General features: G+C 42.6%; 1 protein-coding gene and 1 pseudogene across 1 annotated transcript in view; both read right to left on the bottom strand.

Annotated features, from left to right (window-relative positions):
* Positions 1 to 22,693, bottom strand: part of med12 (mediator complex subunit 12) — a 363,139-nt gene that overhangs the window by 105,900 nt on the left and 234,546 nt on the right. The window lies entirely within an intron of this gene.
* LOC129702435 (U2 spliceosomal RNA) lies at positions 20,507 to 20,680 on the bottom strand (annotated as a pseudogene).

Below are 22,693 nucleotides of genomic sequence, written 5' to 3' on the forward strand. Positions count from 1 at the left end.
TTTTTGACCGTCCCATCTATCCGTGATGTCACCTTCAAGAAATTATGTACCTGCACTCCTAGATCCTTCTGCTCCAAAGATCCTATAGCAAGCAAGATAGTGCACTCGACGAAAAAGACATAGTAAGGCATGGGCAGATTCATGGGTAATCTTCAGCCCCATTACTGTAACCGGCTTCTGTTTCCGCACTCCTATCTTTGCTTTGGCCATGGCATCCACATCTTGTGAACAATGTGATCAAATTAATTACAGAGTGCAAGTTTAATACAAACATCGACTCAAACACAGCACATGAGCCATTTAAAAGTAGATTTTTTTTAAACTTAAAAAAAAGAAAACATTAAAAAAAGAGACTTAGCAGAATTATAATTTATTGACATATTAATAATTAACAAAAAATAACAGAATTATGAATTAACAGAATTATGGATAATGGGTCTAACACTATATCACACACATAAACTGTTCCCTCGCAACGTTGATTAGACTGCGAGAAGGATATACAAAGTCAGGTCGGGTCGGGTTTACTGAAATGGCCGACGAAAAGGCTGACGTTCCGCTCCGTAGCGTACTACACGTCAGCCCATTGGTTTTAGCAGGAGTGCACTATCTTGCTTGCTATAGGATCTTTGCTCTTCTCTACAACACTTTCCAGAGCCGTACCATTCACTGCGTAGGTCCCTCCCATGTTAGACTTTCCAAAGTGCAAGAACTCACATTTCTCTGTATCAACTATTCTTCAGCCCACCTGGCCAACCCATCAAGATCATGCTGCAATTTTTAACAAGCACTCTGCCAGCTCATTCCCCCTCTAATTTTCCCTGCAATCTGTTCTGCCCACATTCCCCTCAACACATAATTCACCTGCTGGTTAGTGGTAGGTTATAATAGCCAATTAACCAGCCAACCCACAAATCTTTAAGATCTAGGAGGAAATCAGAGTAGCTTTAGTTTACATATAGAACATGGAAATAGCCAAATGGTCCACTGAGTCCATGCTGACCATTGGTCATCTGTTCACACTCGCTCTATGTTATCCCACGTTCTCATCAACTGCCTTACACATTAGAATACTCAAAGGAAGCCTTTGTGATCACGAGGAAAATGTGCAAACTCCACACTGTTATCTCTGGAGGTTATGATTGAACTAAAGTACCTGGCACAGAGGCATCAGTTAGACTTTAGACTTTAGAGATACAGCTCAGAAACAAGCCCTTCAGCCCACTGAGTCTGCACTGATCAGCAATCACTCCGTACACTGGCACTATCCTGCACACTAGGGAGAATTTGCAATTTTACCAAAGCTAATTAACCTATAAACCTGTACGTCTTTAGAATGTGGGAGACAACCAGTGAAAGCCCGCACGGTCACAGGGAGAATGTACAAACTCTGTACAAACAGCACCTGTAGTCAGGATCAAACCCGGGTCTCTGGCGTTATAAGGCAAATGCTTGTCTGCCTTTTACGACATGGGCTTTGCCCTGTAAAGAGAGGGTTTCCACACCATCAATGGGCACCACCAAGAAATGCCCTCATGATGAAGCACAAGAAGCAGTTATCCACCAGGCCAGCACGGCCTGGAGGCAGTGATCCTGAATTGCGAGAGCTATCCCACATCCCTCCGTCCTGTCCCCAACTCCCAATCTATGACTACTGAATGCTTTTACAACGAGAGCCACAAGTGATTCCAGTGCCGAGGAAAACCCAGAGCCTGAAGGATGTGAAGCTCAGTTGATGCAGAGCGGAATAATGAGGAGCAGGAAGATGATAGAAGCTGAGGGAACAGTTCCAACAGAACACTTGATTAGTAAGGGTCAGAGGTTACGGGGAGACTGCATGAGGATGGAGTTGAGAGGGAAATATAGATCAGCCATGCTTGAATAGCGGAGTAGACTTGATGATCCGAATGGCCTAATTCTGCTCCTATAACGTATGAACATGAAAACCAGCCTAATTTCCCAGCACAGCCAAGGAAGGAGGCACTCCTTGATAGAGAGATACTTTTTTTATAAGGAGTCAGCTGCATTATTGTCCACAGGCCAGACAAAGTTACCATCTCCATCCTCAACATTGCTCACCAGCTGAGCGAGTACAAGTGACATTTAATAATCATTCACATTCTTCTGTGCAGGATCACCTGCACTAATCATAATACTGATCATAATGAATTAATTTCTAATTCAATTGTTGAAATGGCTCAGATAACTGTTTACAGCTCATCCTGACAAATCTTGCATTATTGCATCCATACTCAAATGAATAGGGATTATCACACCTGTCAGAGACAGCTGGAGGCACCTTCTGCCAGGCTCGTATTATTGGCACTAACTGGTCTCCTGACCCAGTCCAGCCCACACAGGAACTCCCACCTGGCATTTAACACGCGGATGAGAATGCTAGACCTCTTCCATTAACTCGAAGGGGTCTTCCCTGCAACATCATGCGTAGGAAACAGCTGCAGATGCTGGGTCAAATCGAAGGTAACACAAAATGCTGGTGTAACTCAGCGGGACAGGCAGCACCTCTGGAGAGAGAGAATGGGTGACATTTCAGATCGAGACCCTTCTTCAGACTGAAACGTCACCCATTCCTTCTCTCCAGAGGTGCTGCCTGTCCCGCTGCCTGTTATACTTTCAAACATTCATTCCCTTGCTCATGATTTGTTTTCGAAAAAAAATTAACCAGTGTTGGTTAAAAAAAGAATTTAAAAAAAAATAAAAAAATTGGATAGGTATTTGGACGGGAAAGGAATGGAGGGTTATGGTCTGAGTGCAGGTAGATGGGACTAGGGGGAAATAAGTGTTCGGCACAGACTTGAAGGGCCGAGATGCCTGTTTCCGTGCTGTAATTGTTATATGGTTACATGGTTTATATGTTGACATGGTAACCAGTGTAAGTTTAGAACACAAAAAAGATAGTGAAATCCAATTTCTAGGGTTCTGTATTCATATTTCATGCTCACCAAAGGATCTGCAACAAGCAAGAGGATGTGTAATTAACCTTTCTCCCCAATTTTTATGGCACCTGTTTGCAAAATGTCTGATGCCACGTTCAACTGAGAATGCTTCCATTGAAAACTCATCACACCTTTTACAGCACATTTTTTGAGATAAACCAAGGGTATCGGGCAAATATTTGGTGACTCAGAACTGCTTTGAATGGTTCTTAATTGAAAAATAATCTTTTAAATTTTATTTCAAAAATTTTCAAAATCTATTAAAGACTTTCCATTTTAAAACCATTTAAAAGATGTTTAAAACGTGTGGGAAGAAACTACAGATGCTGGTGTACACTGAAGATAGACACAAAATGCCAGAGTAACTCAGCTGATAAGGCAGCATCTCTGGAGAAAAGGAATAGGTGATGTTTTGGAAGAAAGGTCTCGGCATGAAACGTCACGTATTCCTTTTCTCCAGATCTGCCTGACCCGCGGAGTTACTCAGCATTTTGTGCCTATTACAGATGTTTAAAACTGTTTTACAGACTTTCAGCCAATTTTAAAGTTTTAATTTTGTTTATCTTCTACAATATGAAATGCTTTTCAATGTCTCACGAGCATATTAAGCATTTTAAGCTTTTTTTTTACAGTCTTTAACAGCTCCAGCCAGGCCAAAGAGCATGGTATAGCTTCACACACAATGCTGTATTCACTTTTTTGCCTTGTTTCAGCACATTTACATGGTTCCTCTACCAGTTGGAAGTCTGCACTGACATGTAAGGTCCAGCCACCAAGAATTCCTCACACAAATTCCTGGAGTAACTATTGCCAGGTTTGAATATTGCTCAGAGGTCACTGGCTAGTGTACATGCCCCATTGTTGACTGTATACCTGTATGCTGCCCCAATAATCATGCAACCATTTAATGCTGGAGCATAGAAAAACATTCCAACGTGCTCAAATGTCCGATAAAAGCTGATGATGGACCAAAATACAGAGTTGACTGTTCATGGGGACATATAAATCACCTTTGAAAGTCAGATTTCCAGCCAAAAGAAACAAAATTAGTTCTCGCAAATACATGGGAACAATACAAATAAATATTCAAATATATTCATTTGTTCCAACAATGGCACTTAAAAATAATGACCATCACGAATTGTGACTCTGGCTATAAATATGCCTATTTCACATCTTTGCAAACTTATAAACGCATAAATAGCTTATTCAGAATGTAGGAAATCGTTTTTAAAATTTAGTTTAATACGGTCATTTGTTTAAACTAGTCAAAATTCAAAGCATTGATGTTAAAAACAAAAGGCAGATCACTCTCTTCCTTGCTTGCATACATCCCCAGCTGCCAAGCATTCAGTGCCCACACAAACCTATCTAATATTTCAATTTTGCAATAAATAATATGCTTTGCCATTTACCATTTACCATGCTTTACCTTTGCTCCATGGATGCTGCTGCACCCGCTGAGTTTCTCCAGCTTTTTTGTGTCCCTTCGATTTTCCAGCATCTGCAGTTCCTTCTTAAACAAAATGCTTTACCATTTGTTGTTCTTCGCTATGTTTGATGAATTTGCAAAACAATAATTTGGTAAAACAGTGATATATATTTTTTTAATTTTGAGATGCAGTTTGTCATTTTGTGTACCCATGGTTATATTAGAAATATGGTATTGGTTTATAATTGTCACATGCACTGACATACAGTAAAACACTTTGCACACTATCTTGTCAGATCATACTATGCATGAGCACAATAACACCATTCACTAGTATCACAGGTAATGCAATGAGATAAATACCAGAGTGATGAATATAAGTGCTACAGCATTACAATGTTAGAGTTTTCAGAGAAAGTGCAGTTACAAAAATGTGCAAGGAACACAATGAGGTAGAAACGAGGAACTGCTTTGCTGGTTTACACAAAAGGACACACAATGCTGGAGTAACTCGCTGGGTCAGGCTGGGTCAATCTCTGGAGAACATAGATAGGTGACGTGTAGGAAGGAACTGCAGATACCGGTTTAAAGTGAAGAAAGACATAAAATGTTGGAGTAACTTAGCAGGACAGGCAGCATCTCTGGAGAGAAGGAATGGGTGACGTTTCAGGTCGGGACCCTTCCTCAGTCAAATCCCGACATCACCTATCCATGTTCTCCAGAGATGCTGCCTGGCCCTCTGAGTTACTCCAGTACTTTGTGTCCACAGTGAGGTTGAATGGGAGATGGGGACTGAAGACTTATCTTGTGAGAGGACAGTTCAGTAAGCAGTAGAGAAGAAGTTATTCCTGAGTTTGGTTGTACATGCTTTCAAGCCTTTCTATCTTCTTCCCAACAGGAAAGGGAAGAAGAGGGAATGGCTGGAGTATAAATGGTTCTTCGTTTGTAGTTAAATGAAGTTGATACCTTTGTGTTTTTCACTCTAACGCATTCACCAAGAAAATCTTTGGGACAGACTTCAGCTCAACTACACTTTGGAATGTCAAATCACTTAGTCTCTCACCTAACTCAGCATGGCAACATTTTTGTCTCATTTAACCAGGTAAGATCTTCAAATTGGCTGAAACTGGATATGAGCACTGGACCTTATTCACTTTAAAACATCCTTGCAATGTAGCAACCAGCATATCTTATTCAGGAATTGTTTTCTAGTGAAGTAGTGAGACTTTAATCCAATATGTAGTTCCAATATTTGCACTCCAGACCCTGAGGATCTTGTTTGCATTAGAGAGGGATTATTGTGCAATGGAATTCACTTTCATCTTTCCCCCACCAGCACAATGTCTGAGTTATAGCTTCTCAGCTTTACAAAGCTGGTATTTCACACCTTGCTCTTTGGAACTGGATCAATATATCTAGGACATGAAATCAGGTTTAAATATCTTTAGTTCATTTATTCAACAAACTACAAAGGATCTGAACGGCATTTCACTTTACAACATTTGAAAATCCTCCTGCAATTCATTATTTTAAATAACACCGGTGAATCATGGACAAACGTAATTATTCTGCACAACCAATTGCTCACAAAGAACAATGAGGTAAATAACAAGTTAATTTGTTGAAATGTCACTGGCTGTCAGAGGTATTTTAACCAGAGAAGGACTATTCTTTAGTTATTTTATTGAACATCAATGTGAACAGATAGATGGAATTTCAGTTTAACCAGCCATCTGAAAGGCAGTACCGCCTCAGTACAGAATCTTCTTATTACTACAACAAATTTCATCTTAGATTACATATTAGTCTTAGCTCAAGGTCACATTAGGTTTTCTGACCCAAAGGCAAGACATCTTCCAACTGAGTCAAGCTAACATGCAGTTTAATAAACTGGAAGGCATCCATGTATTAAAGGTTAGCTCAATGTCACCTTGTACCTTGGCAAGCCAAAATAACAGAATTCTGATTGCCTCAGTGACTCCATGGTGTTTACCAGAACATTAAGTTACATCTGCTTATTTTCTCTTCCTATGAGAAATATTATTGCTTTTCAGAAGACAGCACAGATATCCCAAAAGAATAGACCATACGGCAGATGAACCATTACAATTACTTATCTACAACATGGAATCTGGAAAAAAAAACATTCATTAACAACTATATGCAATAAATAAATAGGGTCTTTTTTTTAAATTTATTTGCTTCATTCTCCTGTGTTTTGTTGTGTTCATTGTTATTGAAGTATTGTGTGGCAATAATAACAACATTTGAGTCATAGAGCTATATAATGGAGAAACTGGCCCTTCAGCCCAACTGTTCCATGCCAAACAAAATACCCTGTCTAAGCTAATCCCATTTCCCCATGTTTGGCCCATATCTAAACGTTTCTTATTAGTGTACCAGTCAAAGTTTCTGTTAAATATTGTTATTGTATCTGCCTCAACAACTTCCTATGACAACTTGTTCCATATACGCACCACTCTCTATGTGAAAATGTTGCCCCTCAGGTTCCTATTAAATCTTTCCTCTGTCGCCTTGCCTTCTATCTAGTCCTTGAACTCCATACTCTCAAAATAAAACTCTGTGCATCATTCGATCTATTCTCTTCATGATTTTATACACCTCTATAAGATTACCACTCTTTCTCCTGCACTCCAGGAAATAAAGTGCTCAACCTGCCCCTACACCTCAGGCCCTCGAGTCCTGGCAACATAAATCTCTTTTGCACTCATTTCACCTTAATGTCTTCTTTCTTATAGAAGGGTGACCACAGAATGCAGTCTCACCAGCATCTGGTGCAACTGGAACATAACGTCCCAACGTCAGTTCTCAGAATGATGAAGACGAGCATGCCCAAAATCTTCTCCACCATGCTATCTATCTGCGATGCCTCTTGCAGAGAATTATGTACTTGTACTCTAGATCCATCTGCCCTGCAACATTACCCAGGCCCTTGCTGTTCTCTGTGAAAGTCCTGCCCTGGTTTGATTTCCCAAAATGCAACACCTCACAATTATTGCATTAAATTCCAATGACCATTCTGCAGCTCACAACCAGCTGATCACTATCCTGCTGCAATCCTTGACCACCATATTCACAACAACCTATTTTAGTGCACATTTACTTATCGTGCCTTATATATTCTGATCCAGATCATTAATATAGATGACAAACAATAATGTACCCAGTGGAGCGGCAGATTTTTATATAGTGCAAGAGATTACTCCCTCTAGCCACTAAAGTAGATGACATGGTTAAGGAGAATGTCGTAATACGCATGTGAGCTCTCCATGAGACATTCAGAGCTTCTTTACAGATAAATCTTCATAAAACACAGCCTTTTGATTAATAGTTTCTTTATTGTTGAGGAAAAGCAATAAGGTATATCCGACCTTCTTCTCAGACTCGTACACTTTAATCTCCGTCAAACTCCAGCATATCGCTTTAAACGTCAGAAAAGGCCAGAAATCCAGGAGGCATTCCAAAAAATCACAAGCATCCAGTCTGAGAAACTACCACCAAAATCTGCTTCCTACTATGAAGTTAATTATGTATTCTATTGGCTAGGTATTTCTGGAGATAGACACAAAAACCTGTAGTAACTCAGCGGGACAGGCAGCATCTCTGGAGAGAAGGAATGGATGATATTTCGGGTCGAGACCCTTCTTCAGACTCAGAGGTATTTCTGGATCCCACATGATTTAACAGCATCCCCTTTCCCATCAGAACTGCCCCCTCCATCGACTATTTTAAGTCAAGACTAAAGACTTATCTATACTACCAAGCCTTTCCTGACGTCCTCTGAGTGAGGGCTACATGTATATATGTATGTAGTTTGTTTTGTTGTGCTATTCTTATGACAAATGTGAAGCACTTTGGCCAACGAGAGTTGTTTTTTAAATGTGCTATATAAATAAGTGTGACTTGACTTGACTTGAGTAACCTTCTAGGGCAGCCTACCATGCAGAACCTTACCAAAGGCCTAGCTGAAGTATATATTCCATACCTATAATGCCCCAGAAGCCATGTGTTCATCTGCCTTACCCATCAGATCCCCAGCATTAAAATAAATGCAATGTAATCCAAACATTTTTCCACGCTCCCTGCCGAGCTCATGCCTATCTTGTTTACTGTGTTTTTAATGGATCCTGATCACCAGTCTCAGTCAGACAAGTGATATCTTCAAGTTGGCAAGTTCACTAAGTGTTGCTACTGTAATTATTCCAATCCCTTAGCTGAAATCACAGCTATCCAAAGGAAAGAGCTTCCACAGGGCAAATTCAAACCCCAATGACATGGACAGAATGACACATATTGTAGATTAACTGTATTATTCACAAAGTACCTTCAATGTGTGACTGGGTGGCAAAAATATTTTCTTATCGGGAATCTTTAGTAAAATTATGTGGATAATGCATTTGCTGGGTTTTTTTTACCTCCCAAACTGTTCCCCTACTCCTTTTACCTAAAGGTGTTAGTTCATATGGGGAGGGTGGCGCCTCAAGTGTCTGTGGCCTTTTAGCACTTTGTCCAAGTCCCTATTCTTTATATCTGAACCAAGACAATGAGCATGAAATGACCTGCTCCTTTCAGCACTCTCTATCTAGACACAAGCATGGCAGGTATGCACTTAGTGAGATAAAGGTAGGTGATGGATGAGCAGAAGGACATCAAGTATGTGGCATCAGCACTAAAAAAAGATTAACTGGTAAAGTTTTGCACGTTTTGCATGATGAGAGAAGTGTTTAATTTCTTTATATCCTATCAGCCAAAATGGGAATACTCATTAATAACTGGATTACCTCTATTTAATAACTCAGGAAATCAAATACTAGAAACAATCACTCAAATACTCAGTGTATAAATCGGAGTCTGCCAAAGAGAGTATAAATGTCAATTGATTAACGGTATTAATTGGATTAGAACTTGATTTTCTGGTCTGCACCAATTGCTGTTAAATAGTGCTACCCGGCTGGTTGGAGTCTAGTGGATGGACAAGTGTGACCTTCCAATAGACAAGACAGCGGGAGGCTTTGTGTTAACTTCAACTGCTTGGTGGAGCATGGGGGAAGTGGTTTTGTACAAATAAGAGGAAGAAGATACTCAAGGAACTGAAGATAGAAACATAGAATAATAGGTGCAGGAGTAGGCCATTCAGTACCCTGTTCCTGCTTTCTCCCCATATTCCTTGATTCCGTTTGCCCTAAGAGGTAAATCTAATTCCCTCTTGAAAACATCCAGTGAATTGGCCTCCGCTGCCTTCTGTGGCAGAGAATTCCACAGATTCACAACTCTCTCGGTGAAAAAGTTTTTTCTCATCTCAGTCCTAAATGGCCTATCACTTATTCTAAAACTGTGACCCCTGGTTCTGGACTCCCCAGATGTTAGACCTTTAGCAAAACACAAAGTGCTGAAAGAACTCAATGGGTCAGGCAGCATCTGTAGAGCCAGCACATTGTGTTTTGCTATAGAGGTGGGATAGTTATTTAGGCCCTGAAGTAAGTGCACCAAAGAACAACTAAATCGATAGACGAGATTAAGCATCACAGTTTTGAAGAGAGGATGGAGACATTGAATGGAGGGCATAGACCAAGGACGTTTTGAATGGGATATTGTTAGGATATCATCTTCTTTGTTTTTTTAGGCAACATTTTTTGCTAGTGGTGAATCGAGCAGTGATGCAATTGATGTCAGAGGCCAGTGATGCAGTTTGTGTTCTGTGGCATTTGATAACCTTGGTCAATAATTTTGGTCTTGGAGTATCTGGGAGCTTGATGTGTGTAAGAAGGAACTGCAGATGCTGGTTTAAAGCGAAGATAGACACCAAAAACTGAAGTAACTCAGCGGGACAGGCAGAATCTCTCGAGAGAAGAAATGGGTGACGTTTCGGGTGGTGACCCTTCTTCAGACTGGTTAAGGATAAGAGAAGCGAGAGATAGAGATGGTAATGTGGAGAGATAAAGCACAATGAATGAAAGATTAGCTAAAAAGTAACGATGATAAAGGAAACAGGCCACTGTAAGCTGTCTGTAGGGTGAAAAGTGAGAAGCCAGAGTGACTAGGGTGGGGGAGGGATAGAGAGAGAGGGAATGCCGGGGCTACCTGAAGTGACAGAAATCAATATTCATACCATTGGGCTGTAAGCTGCCCAAGTGAAATATGAGATGCTGTTCCTCCAATTTGTGTTTAGCCTCACTATAACAATGGAGGAGACTGAGGCCAGGTCTGTGTAGGAATGGGAAGGAGAATTAAAAGGCCCAACAATCGGGAGATCAGGTTGGTTCACGCGGGCTGAGCGAAGATGTTCCGCAAAATGATCGGAATGATTATACATGCGTTTGGTCTCGCCGATGTATAAGAGTCCACATCTTGCACAACGGATACAGTAGATGAGGTTGGAGGAGGTGCAAGTGAATCTCTGCCTGACCTGAAAGCTCTGTCGGGGTCCCTGGACAGAGTAGGTATAGTGACAGGTGTTGCATCTTCGGTGGTTGCAGGGGAAGGTACCTGGGGAGGGGGTAGTTTGGGTGGGAAGGGATGAATTAACTAGGGAGTTGCGGAGGGAATGGTCTCTGTGGCAGGTGTAAAGAGGTGGAGATGGGAAAATGACTAGGGGGTCTCTGTTGCGACGAGGGGGATGGGGAGCAAGAGCAGAGCTGCGGGGTACTGAGGACACACGAGTGAGGGCCTCGTTTATGATAGGAGAGGGGAACCCCCATTCCCTAAAGAATGAGGACATCTTGGATGTTCTAGTATGGAACATCTCATCTTGGGCGCAGATGTGGCATAGACGGAGGAAATGGGAATAGGGGATAGAGTCTTTGCAGGAAGCAGGATGGGAAGAAGTGTAGTCGAGATAGTTGTGTGAGTCAGTGGGTAGCTTGACTCCTGGCGCTGATCTGCGCAGTTCTCTTCTCCCACTGCTATCTGAGCCTGCATCTGGTGGGCTTCCTGACCCCTGCAGATACAGGAAGTCTCTCCTACCCCACACCTCATCCATCACAGCCCTTTAGTTTAGTTTAGAGATACAACACGGAAACAGGCCCTTCGGCCCACCGGATCTGTGCCAACCAGCGATCCCCGCATATTAAGACTATCCTACACACACTAAGGACAAATTTTACATTTACCAAGCCAATTAACCATCAAACCTGTATGTCTTTGGAGTGTGGGAGGAAACCTAACATCTTGGAGAAAACCTACACAGGTCATGATGAGAACGTACAAACTCCGTACAGACAGCACCCATGGTCAGGATCGAACCCCATCTCCGGCACTGCATTCGCTGTAAGGCAGCAACTCTACCGCTGTGCCACCGTGCCGCATCACTACAATGCCATTGAATCTTGGACATTACTCCCTCCTTCATTCTGCTGTTAGTTTAGTTTAGTTTAGTTTAGTTTAGTTTAGTTTAGTTTAGTTTAGTTTAGAGATACAGCATGGAAACAGGCCCTTTGGCCACCAAGTCTGTGCTGACCAGCGATCATCCCACACACTAACACTATCCTACACACTAGGGACAATTTACAATCTTCACCAATCCCAATCAACCTACAAACCTGTACGTCTTTGGAGTATGGGCTGACCTTGGGGACAAATCATGCAGTCGCGGAGAAAACATTCAAGCTCCACACCGACAGCACCCATGGTCAGGATTGAACCTGGGACTCTGGCACTGTTAGGCAGTAACTCTACCGCTGCACCACCGTGCCACCCTTGCCATGCTGTGCCGTGTTGTGCCATATTCTTCACTATTTACCAAGGCGTCAGGTCCAGTTGAGTTTACGGTCATATGTGCAAGTCCAGTGAGCTGCAGGTACAATTACCAACCTGCTTGCAAGAGCATCACAGACACATACACAGACTCAGGCAAGCACACAAAAGCCAACTGTACATAAATTGTACATAACATTTCTAAAAGAAAGACTGTATAAACAAGATAATATAAACAAGACATTAGCACAACACACAATTAGAAAACAAGTCCACCGCAGTGGAAGAGGTCGACCATAGGTTTCTACTGCTGAGGTTATGTGGGTTGTGCAACTATGTTCAGGGACATGATAGCTGTGGGGAAGTAGCTGTTCATGGTCGTAGTGGTGTGGGAAGTCAGGTTTCTGTACCTCCTACCCAACAGTAGCAGTGAGAAGAGGGCATGTCACAAAAGGCGGGTCTTTGAATAGAGGGGCTCCTGTCAGAATAATTTACATAATTTACATTTGATTAGTATGGGTGGGAGCAGGCGAAATGTGTAGGAAGGAATTGCAAATGCTGGTTTACAGCAAAGATAGACACAAAATGCAGGAGTAACTCAACGAGACAGGCAGCATCTCTGGAGAGAAGGAATGGCTGGCCCAAAATGTCACCCATTTTTTTCTACCCAGAGATGCTGCCTGGCCTGGTGAGTTACTCCAGCATTTTGTGGCCATCTTTGATTAGTATGGGTGTCAGTGGTTACGGGGAAAAAGTTCTTCTCATCTCGGTTTTAAAGGATTTCCCCCTTATCCTTAAGCTGTGACTCCTTGTCCTGGACTTCCCCAACAGCAAGCCTGTCCAACCCCTTAAATGGGGAAATTCGAGAGGAAAAGATATCCAGCCATTATTCCTGACATCCCAGATGGTGGAATAGACTTGATGGGTCCTTCCTCAGAATGGCTTACGCATTCTGTTCCTCCAACTTATGAGCATATGAATTTGATGGGCCGAATGGCTTAATTCTGTTCCTCCAACTTATGAGCATATGAATTTACGGGACGTGACAGTTAACTGCTCGTTTATTTGCGCTAACTTGTCAGACGAGGACAACAGTCAAGCAAGAGACTGTTCTACAGACTCAAAGCATGCAGCATTTTTATATCATCTTTGCTAGCATATCTGTGATAATCTAGCACTTTGTAATATTGATAATCCAGCACTTTGTAATTTTCCCCTCAAAAACACGACATACAGTTGTTCAAGTTGGTGACTTTGTGGGCCACTTGAACCGGACATGTTTATCCCTGTGCAGAAGTGGGTTACTGAATGGATTAAATGTTCGATTCCCACAGAATGTAGTGCTGCCCGTGATCACAACAAAATGGAAGAACAGCAAAAACTTAGAGTTGCAGTGCTCACGGTCGGCACAAGCAATACAATTGTTACATGTAGGAAGGAACTCCAGATGCTGGTTTAAGCCAAAGATAGACAGAAAATGCTGGAGTAACTCAGCGGGACAGGCAGTATCTCTGGAGAAGAGGAATGGGTGACATTTCAGGTCGAGACCCTACTTCAGACTGAGAGTTACCTGAAAGGGAAATGAGAGATATTGACGGTGATACAGAGAGATATAGAAGAAATGAATGAAAGATATGCAACAAAGTAACGATGATAAAGAAAACAGGTTATTGTTAGCTGTTTGCTAGGTGAGAATGAGAAGCTGATATTACTTGAGTGGGGGAGGGATGGAGGGAGAGGGATTGCAGGTTACGAAGGTTAGGAAAATCAATATTCATACCACTGTAAGCTGCCCAAGCGAAATATGAGATACTGTTCCTCCAATTTGTGTTTAACTTCACTCTGGCAATGGAGGAGGCCTAGGACAGAAAGGTCAGTGTGGGAATTGGATGGGGAATTAAAGCGTTTGGCAACCGGGAGATCAGGTCAGTCCTTTCGTTACAATGCTATGAGGCTGGAGTTTTGGCTGGAGAGGTGGTAAGATGGTTCTACATACTGGATGGAAACTTTCCTTTCTCGCTAAAAAAGATCAACCAATAAATCCAAAATCCAATTTTCTGCTCAGCTGAAGCTGGCTGTAACATTTACTGATATCCAAGAGATACGCATACAATCTATCCCATTTCCTTTAAGAAGTACCTACTTCCAACTAATGATCATTTAATTAGGCATGTGCTGCTAAGCAGAGCCATAAGTGTGTAATTCAAAGGGTTGTCTCCTGGCTTTGGGTGTAAAGTTAGAAACTTATGGAAATAATCTTACATCTAATATATTGCCTTCAGACATCACCACTCAAAGTTTCCTCAGGATGCACTTGATCACCTAGCAAATCTCAAAACTACAAAGAATACGGCAGGAAGTCAATCATTTCCTGTAGAGTTTTTGGCTGGAGATGCTGGATATTTACAAGCAATTTTCAATCTATAACAGCTTTCCCCCGTCAAAAAATTAACTTCTAACTAACTTTAGGATGTGCCTTTTTAGGTTTCTTCCCCAAAGTAGTGAATCGCATGAGGCTTAATGAAATTAGTTAAATACAGCTCCGTCTTAACATGAGCTGTAGTCCATATGCAAGGGAATCCAAAATCATGAGAAAGTCAAAAGTGAAATCGTATGACTCCCGTTTGGTTAAATATTATAAATTAAGGGCTGTATTTCTAAACTAAACTTAAACTAAAAATGGGAAATTAAAATGACCAGAATTTCTTCTCTATAGAGAGTTGAATATAGAACAACCCTTTCTTTTGAATCTAATGCTTATCTTGCGATTAAAAATAACAACATTACAAAATGTATTTATTAGTGAAGTCGCTGCACTGATCCAAGTCTTTTTCGAAAGATATTGACAAAAAAAGGAAAATACCTTCTCTGGTTCAGGAACAGAGATGCTGCTCACACTGCTCATTATTGCAGGCCTCTGCACTCTAATGACTGGATTTGATTGAATACCCCATGCAAAACAAGGCTTTTCACTATACCTTAGTGCATGTGACAATAATAGATCTGAACCTAAAACTAAACCTAAACTAACCGCGACAAAAAGAAAAAAAGGTAGAAATGTACAACAAATTCTTCAGTCTCACATAAAAAATCTATTAATATTTCGGCTAGAGTACATTCAGGAGAGTGGGGCTCTGATATTTTGAATATTTTTTAACCTTGAGTTGTTGGTCAAAATTACGTCTTCCAGTTGCAAGGAAATACTGCTTATTTACTTTTTGTTTCCTCCATGGTGGCATGGTGGCACAGCGGTAGAATTGCTGCCTTACAGACCCGGGTTCAATCCTGACTACGGGTGCTGTCTGTACGGAGTTTGTACGTTCTCCCCGTGACCTGTGTGTGTTTTCCTCAGATGCTCCGGTTTCCTCCCACACACCAAAGACGTACAGGTATGTAGGTTGATTGGCTTGGTATAAATGTAATTTGTCCCTAGCATGTGTAGGATAGCGTATGTGTGCAGCGATCGCTGGTTGGCGCGGACTCGGTGGGCCGAAGGGCCTGTTTCCGCGCTGTACCTCTAAATTAAACCGAACTAAACAGTGACCATTTCACTCATGACCTTGTCAAAAGAGCAATCAGAAACGGTGTACCTGAACGGCAACATGAGGCACGACGGGTTGCCTAATGTATCTTGTCAGCTGTGCTGTGTTAGCCAGTCATTTATACTCCCCTGCAAGCAACAGAGCAGAGCGTGAAATCAGTATTGACAATGCTCTCAATCTCACTCAGTCACAGATCGGCAAAATGGAGCCTTGCTTTTAACAAGCTAATCACGCTAACACCAGCCCATCAACCTTTGAGTTCTTTTGTACTTAACAATGTGACATATTGTTTAGTGGAGGTCAGTTGAAAGCTGTACTTCATTAAGGGGTGCCTCTGGAGGCTGAATAATTCGAAGAAGATCAATACCTTCCTATCCTCACACCAGCAATTTTCCTTCCTGGAAATGTGCTGCAATTATGCATGCTTTTTTTGAGGTTATACTAACCAGTTCAAGGTACAGTAATCACTGCACTTAGATTCACACTATTTATTTCCATTTTTCGCCCCCTGTTCCTGAAGGTTTTGAACCGTGCTGGGAATGACACAGTGAGCAGCAACCATAATAATTACTATTGTAAGACATTTATTTTAAGAAATTCAAATTAAAATTGTTAAGAATTTCAACTTTAAAATCCTTCTCGGAATGTTTAAATCCTCCTGTGGTTACACCATTCACCACTGCGGCAACAGCGCTCCACCCCAATCATTCCACCCGTTTTACAAACCTGGCTCTGGAGGGATTTTGTGTCACAGAAAGTCAGATACAACGCAAAAACTGTCCATTAGGCCCATCGCGTCTGTGCCAACCACCAACCATCAACTTTTCCACTAATCCTACCCTATTTTATTTAGCCTAGTTTAGAAATACAGTGTAGAAACAGGCCCTTCGGCCCACCGAGTCCATGCCAACCATCAATCACAACCATTCCCTCCACATTCCCATTTTGTCCTATCCCCTCTCCCCCACCCCCAATTTCTACCACATAGACACACCCGGGGCAATTTAGAGTTGTTTATTAACTTCCAATCTACATATTTTTAGGTGGAAAACTGGAGCTTCCCAAGGTAATCCAATGTGCAAACTCCACAGTCATCCCACCAGCCGTCACATACAACAAATAATCCTACGTCATTTTCGCCACCTCCAACGTGACCCCACCACTCGCCACATCTTCCCATCTCCCCCAATGTCTGCCTTCCGCAAAGACCGCTCCCTCCGCAACTCCCTTGTCAATTCTTCCCTTCCCTCCCCTTCCCTTCCCTTCCCTACCACCCCCTCCCCGGGCACTTTCCGTTGCAAACGCAAGAAATGCAACACCTGTCCCTTTACCTCCCCCCTCGACTCCATTCAAGGATCCAAGCAGTTGTTCCAGGTGCGACAGAGATTCACCTGTATCTCCTCCAACCTCATCTACTGCATCCGCTGCTCTTGATGTCAGCTCATCTACATCGGTGAGACTAAGCGGAGGTTGGGTGATCGTTTCGCCGAACACCTCCGCTCGGTCCGCAAGAACCTACCTGACATCCCGGTGGCTCAGCACTTCAACTCCCCCTCCCATTCCCAATCCGACCTCTCTGTCCTGGGTCTCCTCCATTGCCAGAGTGAGCAACGCCGGAAATTGGAGGAACAGCACCTCATATGCCACTTGGGGAGCCTGCATCCGGTGGGCATGAACATTGAATTCTCCCAATTTTGTTAGCCCTTGCTGTCTCCTCCTCCCCTCCCTTAGCCCTTGAGCTGTCTCCTCCCATCCCCCAGCCCTCGGGCTCCTCCTCCTTTTTCCTTCCTTCTCCCCGCCACCCACCTCAGTCTGAAGAAGAGTTTCGGCCCAAAACGTTACCTATTTCCTTCGCTCCATAGATGCTGCTGCACCCGCTGAGTTTCTCCAACATTTTTGTGTACCTTCGATTTTCCAGCATCTGCAGTTCCTTCTTGAACACAAGACTGAACCCTTGTTAGTGGAGCTATGAGGCTTCTTTGAGTACCAGGATTTATTTTCTTCACATCGTCATTGGCAGCCTTTAGATAGTCTCAGCTACTAGAAATTAGAACTTCCCTTATAAAACATTTGCTTCTCTACCTCTTCCTTTAAGACAATAATGTGCAGCGATTTAACCAAGCTTTAGATCATTCTTCCTTCACCTTGCTGTTTAAGATTCATTATACTTCCATGAAATGTTTTAAGCTATTTTTGTACTTTAAAAATACTGTACAAAATACAATTAGTTAGGGTTGTAAGAACAATGGTAACAGTGCGTTGTGACACCCATTAACACGCTGCTGTTAGCTGTATCGAGGCAATTTCGACTATAGCCTGAAGCCTTGTTACATCAACCCTGACAGAAGCAGTATCCTAAGATAGACACAAAATGCTGGAGTAACTCAGCGGGTCAGACAGCATCTCTGGAGAAAAGAAATAGGTGATGTTTTGGGTCGAGGCAGTATCCTCTCTACCTTGCTTGTGGATGCTTGATGAAGCATTGTGTGACATATAAAATCTCCGCAATCTTCGAAGGAGGTAGAAGCATTAATTCAGTATAGTTTAGTTTTAGTTTTGTTTTTTCTTGTCACGTGTACCAAGGTAGAGCAAAAAGCTTTTTGTTGCATGCTATCCAGTCAGCGAAGGGACTATTCATTACTGCAATTAAGCCGTCCACAGTGTACAGATACAGGATAAAAGGTATAATATTTAGCGGAAGATAAAGTCCAGCAAAGTTCGACTAAAGATAGTTTGAAGGTCCCCACTGAGATAGATGGGAGGTCAGGACCGCTCTCTAGCTGGTTGTCTGATAACAGCTGGGAAGAAGCTGTCCTTGAATCTGGAGTTGTGCTTTCTCAAACTTCTGTACCTCTTGCCTAATGGGAGAGGAGAGAAGAAGAAGTAACCGGGTGAGATTAGTCGTTGATTATGCTGGTGCCTTACCAAGGCAGCATGAAGTGTAGATGGAGTCAATGGAAGGGGCATGGGTTTGCATGTGGGTCTGGGCTACGTCCACAACACTGTGATTTCTTGCGGATTCCTGCTCTTTGTAGATGAGCTTTTCTTGTGATTGCATCAATGTACTGGGCCCAGGGTTAATCGTGAGAGATATGCAAGGCCAGGAAATAGAAGTTGCTGGCTGTCCCCACTGGCCAGCCATCAATGAAGACAGCTTCATGGACCCTGGCCTTTCCCTTCCTGAAGTCAACAATCAGCTCCTTGGTCTTGCTAACGTTAAGTGCGAGATTGTAGTTCTGTCACCATTCAATCAGATCAACAATCTCGCTCCTGTACTCCGATGTGGAGTTTGCATGTTCTCCCTGTGACCGCGTGGGCTTCCTCAGGGTGAAACATAGAAACATAGAAAATAGGTGCAGGAGTAGGCCATTCGGCCCTTCGAGCCTGCGCCAACATTAAATGTGATCATAGCTGATCATCCAGAATCAGTACCCCGTTCCTGTTTTCTCCCCATATTCCTTGATTCCGTTCGCCCCAAGAGCTATATTCAATATCATACTCCACTGCTCCGGCGCTCCGGTATACTCCCACAACTCAACGACATGCTGGTTTGTTGGTTAAAATGGTCTCAGTAAAAATTCCCCGATGGGCCGTGTCTGGCTACACTGTCATGGGTGTAGTGAGATTAGAGCAGGTTGCTTCAAGTATACAGGTGAGTCCTGAGCAACAGTTTCTTTCATCTTAATCCTCTTATTTCAAACACATCCGACTTCACATCACTTGAGTCTGGCAAACGCATTTCACCTTCAAGGTATAGTTTTTTCATTGTAATATTCCCTGTAGGCAAACAGGTCTGCTATTTTCTGCTCAGTAAACAGCAATAAGACAAATCAGTTGACAAATTCATTTGTGATTGCATTGCGGTTTGTGACTATTTTAAGGATTTTTGTAATGTTCACCCCAGCATTCAGATTAGCATCTCTTTCACCATTAATTCTCCTTTTTGTACAAAGCTGGACCATCAGACTCGCATAAGATATGCCAGGAAAAGGGTTGAATCCGTAAACTTGACATGGATTTGAGTGTGCTACATACTTAGCGACAACAGAGAGGCAGGAAGAGGCCTTCTGATCCCTGAAAGTGTCTCACGCTGTCTGGACTGAGCAGATACGAATTAATGACATTAGAGGCTGTATAATCCATGGGAGGAACATCCATTCTAGCTGTTCACTGGAACCAGCAGAAGAGAGATTAAAAGAAAAAAGCTGTGCTGAAATGTCTGATAAGGTGAGTGCTGTCTGAATGAACAAAGAACATGATAGGTCTGGATTTCTTTATCTCCAATAAGAGATGTGAAAACTCCAGCGCTGACACATCCTTGATCTACAGAGGTGAACTTGAATGTGCAGTGATGCTCTCAGCCTCCAGCACTGCCCATTCTAAAACAATAGCTGACACTGACTATTTCATCAAGCATTTACAACCAATAATGTACTATCAGTGCATGTTATTTGCTGTTTCGTTGCAGTAGAAAGTTTGAATTAAAAACAAAGAGCAGTTTGTTATTTAACATGAATTTATATTCCATCCACAGGACGACACAGTGGCACAGCGGTTGAGTTGTTGCCTTGCAGCACCAGAGACCCGGGTTCGATCCCAACTACAGGTGCTGTCTGTACAGAGTTTGTACGTTCTCCCCGTGACCACGTGGGGTTTCTCTGGAAGCTCCGGTTTCAATGAAGTACATGTTTGTAGGTTAATTGGCTTCAGTAAAAATTGTAAATTGTCCCTAGTGTGTAGTATAGTGTCAGTATATGGGAATGGCACAGACTCGGTGGGCCAAAGGGCCTTTTTCTGCGCTGTATCTCTAAACTAAACTGGCGCTGTAATGCAACAACTCTACCGCTGCGCCACCGTGCCGCCCATAGAGCACAGTTTCCAGAGGCACTGCAATACTGGCTCGATGTGTGGAGTGGACGGAGAAAGCCCCCTATTCCTTCTCTCTGTTCCAAATATTAATTTAATATATGGTTCCTAGATAAGGGACATATCAGATATTAAACTGATAGGAACAGATACTATGTGCAAGAAGGAAATGCAAATGCTAGTTTGAACCGAAGATAGACACAAAATGCTGGAGAAACTCAGCGGGACTGGCAGCATCTAGAGAGAGAAGGAATGGGTGATGTTTCGGGTCATTTATAAGCTCATTCAGTCCAATCATTCCCTCATTCCAGGAAACAATCGGGCGTAGAAGGGTCTCGATCCAAAGTGTCTCCCATTCCTTCTCTCCAGAGATGCTGCCTGTCCTGTTGAGTTTCTCCAGCATTTTGTGTCTATCTTAGGAGCAGATACTACACTTATTATAGTCTGTGCTGCACACAGTTGTATGTTGTATATCTTTATTGTCATTTCTTGAGTATTCACATACCCAGAGGAAACAAAAAAACGTTGCTCAACCAGAGTCCATTCAGTGTGCATTAGAAATAAATAGAAATAAAAATACATGTATCATGAACAAATTTAACACTCTACTAAACATTCAACAGGCGTTCCGATCGGCAGCGGCACAACAGTGGCTCTGCTGCAGTGTGTCCAGGTTGGTGGTTGGTGCGCGATACTTTGGCAGGGGGCAAAGTCCGTTTAGCAGTCTTATAGCCTGTGGGAAGAAGCTGAGGAGCATCCTGCTGGTTTTGCAGCTAATGCTCCTGTACCTCTTCCCAGATGGCAGGATGGAGAAAATGTAATGCGATGGGTGGTAGGGGTCTTTGATGATGGAGATGGCTCTGCTGATACATCTCTTCCTGTATATGTCCAGCAGGAAAGGGAGCACCAATAATCCTGCTGGCGGTCTTCACTATCCTGTCTAGTTGGTGCCGTTCGTACGCCTTGCAGCTCCCGAACCAGGAAGTGATGCCGTAGTTCAAGCTCAATCACATATACCACTGTGCCAGTTTTCAGTGGTAATCCCTCGTTGTGCGACCATGAGGTAAACATTCTTAGATGATCTATTTTAGAATCTCATACATTTTAATGAGATTGCACTTCATTCTTCTAAGCTCCAGAGAACATGAGCTCATTCAGTTCAATCATTCCCTCATTCCAGGAAACAATCAGTTTATCTTCATTGCACTCATCCCAAAGACAAGTAGATCCTTATATATACCGAATGGTTTTTCTTATGAGATGACCAATAAACCAGGAGTGATCTCACTATAATTCTACACAATTCCGGAGAGGCTTCCATGCTCCTGCATTGCACCACCCTTGTAAAGGAGGGCGGCACAGTGGTGCAGTAGTGGAGTTGCTGCCTTACAGAGGATAGGGACCCTGGTTCAATCCTGACCACAGAGTTTGAACGTTCTCCCTGTGACTTGCATGGGTTTTCCCCACATGCTCCAAAGTTTCCTCCCACATTCCAAAGACATACAGGTCAATTGGCTTGGTAAAATTGTAAATTCTCAAGTGTATGTGTAGGAAAGTGTAGGTGTGCGGGGATCGCTGGTCAGCGTGGTCTCGATGGGGTGAACGGCTCTGTGTCTCTAAACTAAACTAAAGTAAACTAAACTCAGAGCCAGTCAAGCAGTAAATAACAAACTGCTTGAAGAAATTAGCAGGTTGAGCAGCATCTGTTGGGTGTAAGGAATTATTGAGACCCTGCATCGGGTCTGAGAGTGAAGAGGGAAAATAGCTTGTGCAAAGAGAAGAGGGGGAGGGTTGAGACATTGAAGGCTAGATGCCAGGTGGACTGAGGGAGGGTAAAGGATGATGGGCAGAGGGAGAGCGATGAGGAAAGGGGTGGCATTGGGAGACAGAGGCAGGTGGATGACAGGTGGAAGCAGGCCTGTACAAAAATGGGAAAGAGATTACCTCCTGTCAGGCAGTATCTTGTTGGTGAAAATTCAGTGTTAATTCCCAAAGCCTTACAAAGTTCCCAATTGAAATCTTATCTTCTGGCGGCATTGACAACTGTTACTGATGTAGAATAATAATGTTGGTTTAAAACGATGTGAGCAAAACGGAGAGACAAAATCAATTCCTGTTATTTGTTGGTTTCTGAAGATTGTACTAAAAACAGGAATCTGCAGTATGTCCTTAAACTTGAATTT

This window comes from Leucoraja erinacea, chromosome 12, assembly GCF_028641065.1.
Source record: "Leucoraja erinacea ecotype New England chromosome 12, Leri_hhj_1, whole genome shotgun sequence".
In the NCBI taxonomy this organism is placed as follows: Eukaryota; Metazoa; Chordata; class Chondrichthyes; order Rajiformes; family Rajidae; genus Leucoraja; species Leucoraja erinaceus.